A 6530-nucleotide genomic window follows, 5' to 3' on the forward strand; every position below is an offset into this window, starting at 1 on the left:
AACCTGTAGAATACCCTTTTGCTACCAGTCTCGCCTTATATCTCTCATTACTACCATCAACTTTCCGTTTCAGCTTGAAGACCCATTTACATCCAACAACCTTCTCCCTTCAGGATCTCTACAAGATCCCAGGTATTGTTCTTGGCTAAGGAGTCCATTTCTTCTTCTTCATAGCCTTTTTCCATTTCTTGCTATCTGTATCATCTATCGCTTCCTGATAACAAGACGGTTCCCCATCTTCAGTAACCAAAGCAAAAGATGAAGCAGCAGAATCTTCATACCTTTTGGGAGTTTTCCTTTCCTTGTAGACCTTCTCAGAGCGACTGGTTGCTGAACTGGTTCAGAAACTTGCTCTGGTTCAGAAGCTTCAACGGCTTCCTTTGTGTCTTCAACACCTTTGTCTAGAAGTCTCTCCTTCCTTTCGACTGCCACCGAAAGATCTAGCCTCCAACTGAACTCGTTGACTCGGCGATACCTGTTCCTGTTCAATTCTTTCAACATTTGATTTTAACAAAGACGATTCATCAAATGTTACATCTCTACTAATAACTATCTTCCGCAATGTAGGATCCCACAACCTATATCCTTTCACTGCATAGTCATACCCAACAAAGACATAACATTTCGACTTTGGATCTAACTTTGAACGCTGATTTTTCGGAATCAGAGAATAAGCATCACAGCCAAATATCCTCAAATGAGAATAGTCACAAGACTGACCTGTCCAGACTTCTTCAGGAATTTTACAATCAATTGCTACTGAGGGTGCTCTGTTAACTAAATAACAAGCAGTAGATACTGCTTCCGCCCATAACTCCTTTTGCAAGTTAGCATTGCTGATCATGCTTCTGGCTCTTTCCATAAGAGTCCGATTCATACGCTCAGCAACACCATTTTACTGAGGAGTATAAACAGCAGTTTTGTGCCTAACAATGCCCTCATCCTTATAGTATTGTTCAAACTCAACAGAAGTGAACTCACCACCATTGTCAGTTCTTAGACATTTAATAGATTTGCCTGTTCTTTTCTCTACCATTACTTTAAATTGTTTAAAGACATTGAATACATCAGCTTTCCTTTTTAGCAGATAGACCCAAACTTTACGAGAATAATCATCAATGAACGTTAAAAAATACAATGCACCTCCATATGACATAACAGGGGAAGGCCCCCACAGATCAGAATGAATGTAGTCTAAAACATCTTTACTATTATGATTGCCAACTTTAAATCTCTGTTTACACTGCTTCCCATACACACAATGTTTACAGAAATCTAAATTTAAGGATTTCAGACCGGGAAGAGATTTACGTTTCATCAGTATGTGAAGACCTTTCTCGCTCATATGACCCAAACGCTGATGCCACAGACGAGTACCTGCTTCTTCCTTTTCTGACGCAACCGCTGCTTCACCGACCTGAGTACTTCCTTTTAACCTGTAAAGATTCCCGACCTTCTCTGCCTTCATAACCACAAGAGCACCTTTGAAGACCTTCAAGACGCCATCCTGACCTGTAAACTTATAACCATCTGAATCCAACACTCCCAAAGAGATTAAATTTTTCTTCAAATCAGGCACATGTCTAACACTAGTTAATGTCCTAACTGTGTTATCATACATTTTAATCCTGATATCTCCCATCCCAACAGTCTGACATGACATATTGTTACCCATAAACACAGAACTACCGTTTACATTTTCATACGAAGTAAACCAGTTTCTATGTGGGCACATATGATGCGAAGCACCAGAGTCTAACAGCCAGCTATCAAAACTATGAGAGACATTACATTCAGGTGAAGTTTCATCTATCATACACAAATCTTCAGCAGATAAAACTTCGTCTACAATACCTGAATCAGCATGATTTGCTTCGTTCTTCAGGTTTTCGGATTCCTTCCGTTTCCAACAGTCCTTCCTCAAGTGTCCAACTTTACCGCAGTTCCAACATTTTGCCTTACACTTTTTGCCCTTCGATTTCGACCTAGAAGACCCCCTTGGTTTGTCTCCTCTTTCCTTTGAGCGTCCTCTAGCGACCATGGCTTCTGATGCAGTTGTATCAGTGCTGGATTTCCTCCGTACCTCTTCAGACAGAAGAGCTCCCACGACTGATTCAAACTTCAAAGAATCAGCAGAGCTGAAGCTGATCGAGGTTACGAAGTGATCCCATGATTCAGGCAGAGAACACAGCAAGGTTATGGCTTTATCTTCTTCCTGTATTTTTACTTCCATATCTGTTAATTGACAAATTAGTGTATTAAAGACATTCAAATGTTCTGCAACGCCTGAACCTTCTTTCATTCGAAGACTGTATAATTGTCGTTTCAGATAAATTCTGTTAGTTAATGATTTTGTCATATAAAGGTTTTCAAGTTTTTCCCACAAACCTGACGCCGTAGTCTCTTCAAGAGAACTTCATCCGCTAGACATAGCCGGATGGTACTGAGAGCTCGGGCATCCAAGTCCTCCCAGTCTGAAGTAGTCATGGTTGTGGGTTTCTTAGTAACCCCATCCAATGCCTTGTGCAACCCTTGTTGCACAAGCAGATCCTTAACCTTCAGTTTCCAAAGAGCAAAATTGCTCTTTCCGGTGAATTTCTCCACCTCGAATCTTGCATTCGACATCTTGGCCATTTTCCTCCTTCCTAGGGTTTCAGTCTTTTAAAAAAAAAAAATAACTTCCCCCTTGCAAACCCTTTTGTTTTTCGTGCAAATCCCTTGCAAACTTGTTCTTCTACAATATTTAAAAAAAAAACAACTACAACACCCTTTTCAATTTCTGCTGCTATCTTTTAAAAAATCCTGCAATCTGCTATCTTTTTTTTAAAAAATTCTGCAAACTGCTATCTTTTTAAAAAAAAAAAACCTGCAATCTGCTATCCTTTAAAAAATTCTGCAAAACCCTTCTCTTTTCTTTTTAAAAAAAAAAATATTTCTGCTTAAAAAAAACGATACCTGGATTTTGGGATTGCAACGCTGTCAACACTGTTTCAAGCCTCAACGCCAGGGTCACACCGTCAGGGTTCTTGCCGTTCACGCCGGATTCTGGGATTGCAACGCCGTCCACACCGACCTCAGGGATCCACACCCACGATTCTCACAACGTTCTTGCCGTCCACAGGAGCAGGGATTCAACGCACAGCCACTCTGCCGTTCAGGGATTCTGCACCGTCCACACTCCAACGATTCTGGATTCTGCACCGTCCACAGGAGCAGGGATTCAACGCACAGCCACTCTGCCGTCCTCAGGGATTAATCACCCACGATTCTTCAAGCCTCAACGCTCCACAGGGCCGTCCACACTCAGCGTATTCTTCAAGCTTCAGCGTTCAGCGTATTCTTCAAGCCACAGCCGTCCTCAGGGATAAATCACGGCTCTGATACCACTTATTGAATTAAGAGCAAAGGAAGAAAGAAAGAACAGCAAGAAACAGAATGAGAGAAGACCAAAGACCAAGAAAGAGAAACTGAATATGTGAATCTGTTTTATTCGATGATCAATATCCTCTACATGACATTCGATATATTCATGTATTTACCGTTACATAACTAAAAACTATTCGTTACAAAGAAAAACTGTACATAACTAAAAAACTAAACTACGTTTGAAGTTCGTTGTCAAACTAACAGAATCTCATGGTTTACACAATACTTTGTAACATGGTGATTACCAATTGAGTTGCCTCATGAGCGTATTCAGTTATATATATTTATAGTAATATCTTTTTTTAAAGACAATTTCCTAAACATTATCTTTACCTCTCTAGAAGTCAAACCTGTGCTACTGATGAGAAACTCCACATATGAACAGCCTGACAAAGATCAGCCTACCATCACTTTCAGCAGTAGTCTATCTGTTCTGCATTTTGGAGGGTTATTTGGTATATTTTTTAGGTCTAATTTGTTAGGGATTTCTCGGAATCACAAGTTTGAGTTGTAAACTCTCCACAATTTGAGTGCCCTAGGGGTTTTTCAGGATGTTGAATCCATAGATACAGTGAAAAACCCATTTTAAACAACAACAAAAAAGATTTGGCCAGAAATAATTTTGTTAGATTCCCAAAAAGACTCCACAACTTAACCAGACCGCACTTTTACTTTTATCTGTTCAAAATATAATAGGTTTCTTCGGTACAACCACGTGCATCAATTCATCTTCAAATCAAGTATGGTGTAGTTACATAATCCATTCATATTGTCTTTTGTATTCGAACCAATATTGTGAGTTGCTTGATCCAAATCGGATTATCATTCATGAACATACATAGAATGGGTGGACATTCTGTTCCTTTCAGTGGCAAAATGCTCCTGTTTTCAATTTGTTTTAAACTATGTACACACATGCTTTTTCTTAGTTGCAAGTGTAGAAAAACTTTCCTTGGTCCGAAGATAGAGGATAGCTGTCTAAAAGGCCTTGTACCCAAAATGACCTAATGCATCTGAAAAAGATTTTACTGGCATATGCATTTGAATGACATTGTTTGTTTTCATCAGGCACATTCCAGTTTATTCAAGGTGGGTTGGACTTGGGTTGTGTCCATAAGGAGCACCAAAGCAACATCCAGAATAAACTCCATCGCCTCTGTAGTTCATATTGTGGTCCTTGTTTTCATCATCATTGCTGGGCTAACACATGCTGAACCATCAAACTTCTCAGATTTTATGCCTTACGGAGTAAGGGGTATTTTCTCAGCAGGTGCAGTTCTGTATTTTGCATATATCGGCTTCGATGCAGTTGCAACAATGGCAGAAGAGACCAAAAATCCAGCAAAGGATATTCCTATTGGACTAGTTGGGTCCATGGTGGTCATCATAATGGTCTACTGTCTCATGGCTGTGACTCTGTGCCTGATGCAAAACTACAGAGATGTTGACCCTCATGCTCCATTCAGTGTTGTATTTGAAAAGGTGGGAATGAAGTGGGCTAAGTACATAGTAGCCTTTGGGGCCCTTGAGGGCATGACCACTGTCCTAATGGTGAGTGTTGTAGGCCAAGCCAGGTATCTGACCCACATTGCAAGGACACATATGTTGCCACCATGGTTTGCATTGGTGCATGAAAAAACAGGAACTCCAATCAATGCAACTGCCATAATGGTCATAGCCACAGCAGTTGTAGCATTTTTCACAGAGCTAGATATCCTCTCCGACCTGCTATCCATCAGCACATTGTGCATATTTTGTTTAGTAGCCATAGCACTACTGGTTAGGAGATACTACGTATCAGGCCAAACAAGCATTAGAAATCAGAGATTTCTGTGTTTCTGGTTATAATCACTGGATCCTCAATTGGGACTGCTGTATATTGGGCTAAGAGTAAGGGGTGGATTGGTTATGTAATAACAGTGCTTTTATTGCTTCTGGGTACATTAGGATTACAGCTGTTTGTTCCACAGGCTATAAAACCAAATCTGTGGGGAGTGCCATTGGTGCCATGGATACCTGCCCTATCCATTGCCATAAACATTTTTCTTTTGGGTACCTTTAAAAAGGCTGCCTTTATCAGGTTTGCTGTTTGGACTGCAATAATGCTATTGTATTACATCTTTTTTGGACTGCATGCATCATATAACACTGCCAAAGCTGCTGACATGGAGAGGATGGAGAAGGTTGATAATATGGGGACAGTCCCTGTAGTTTGAAGGTGGTAATTTGGCTCCACATCATCAAAATGGGAGTCTTGTTAATAGAGGTCTATGGAGATTTATCTTGAATTTTATTTGTACTATTTAAAGTTTACAGAGTTCTTAAATTTAACTTTCCTGAGGGTAGTTTATATGCAATGACTTTCTGGGGCAGAGATGTATAAGGTTCATGGCGCAGTGTATATTTATATGTTTGTAATGTTAAAAATGGTTAAATGCATTATGCAGTTTCCCAGACGCCTTTGAACTTATATTTGTATGGAGTTTTAAACTTCTTGTTCACATGTAATGAATTTCCTATTGAAATATTTTTTTTCCCTATTGATTTTTTTTTTTTTTTCAATTACATTTTAAAGTGTGGTTTGTGTATTTATAATAATGTTGAGACCTAATTTTTCAGATTTGAGTGAGCGAGATAGGTCGTGTCTATAAAAGTAAAGTATGCAAGTAGAAAAAGTAATTAATTTAAAACAAAATTAAAATGATTTATATCTATTATTAAAATTATATATTAAATTTGATAAATATTAATATTAAAAAAACATAGTAAATATTATAATTTATTATTGAAAAGATCAGAATGTTTGTTTTTATATATATGGAATTAAAATAATATTTTTATAAAAAAATAATTTATATAAGTGGAAGGAAAATAATATTTTATAAAATAGAAAATAAAATAATGATAATTTTAAAGTATTATTATAATAAATGATTTATTCAATATAATTCTTTATTTAAAGTAATATTAATAATGTTTTAGGTTATCTTTGGTTACTAGCATCTTATTATTAATATTTTTCATCAAATTAAAAAAAAAACTCTTTAAAATTTAAAAAATAATAAACCCTAATTAAAAAATGTTTACTATAATAAAACAAATCA

General features: G+C 37.7%; 1 pseudogene; it reads left to right on the plus strand.

Annotated features, from left to right (window-relative positions):
• Nucleotides 1–4461: 4461 nt before the first annotated feature.
• On the plus strand, nucleotides 4462–5642 carry LOC149225220 (cationic amino acid transporter 1 pseudogene; annotated as a pseudogene).
• The last annotated feature ends 888 nt before the right edge of the window (nucleotides 5643–6530 follow it).

Source organism: Pinus tabuliformis, chromosome J (assembly GCF_031772625.1).
Source record: "Pinus tabuliformis cultivar Carrire ecotype Pingquan chromosome J, CPIR1, whole genome shotgun sequence".
Classification (NCBI taxonomy): Eukaryota; Viridiplantae; Streptophyta; class Pinopsida; order Pinales; family Pinaceae; genus Pinus; species Pinus tabuliformis.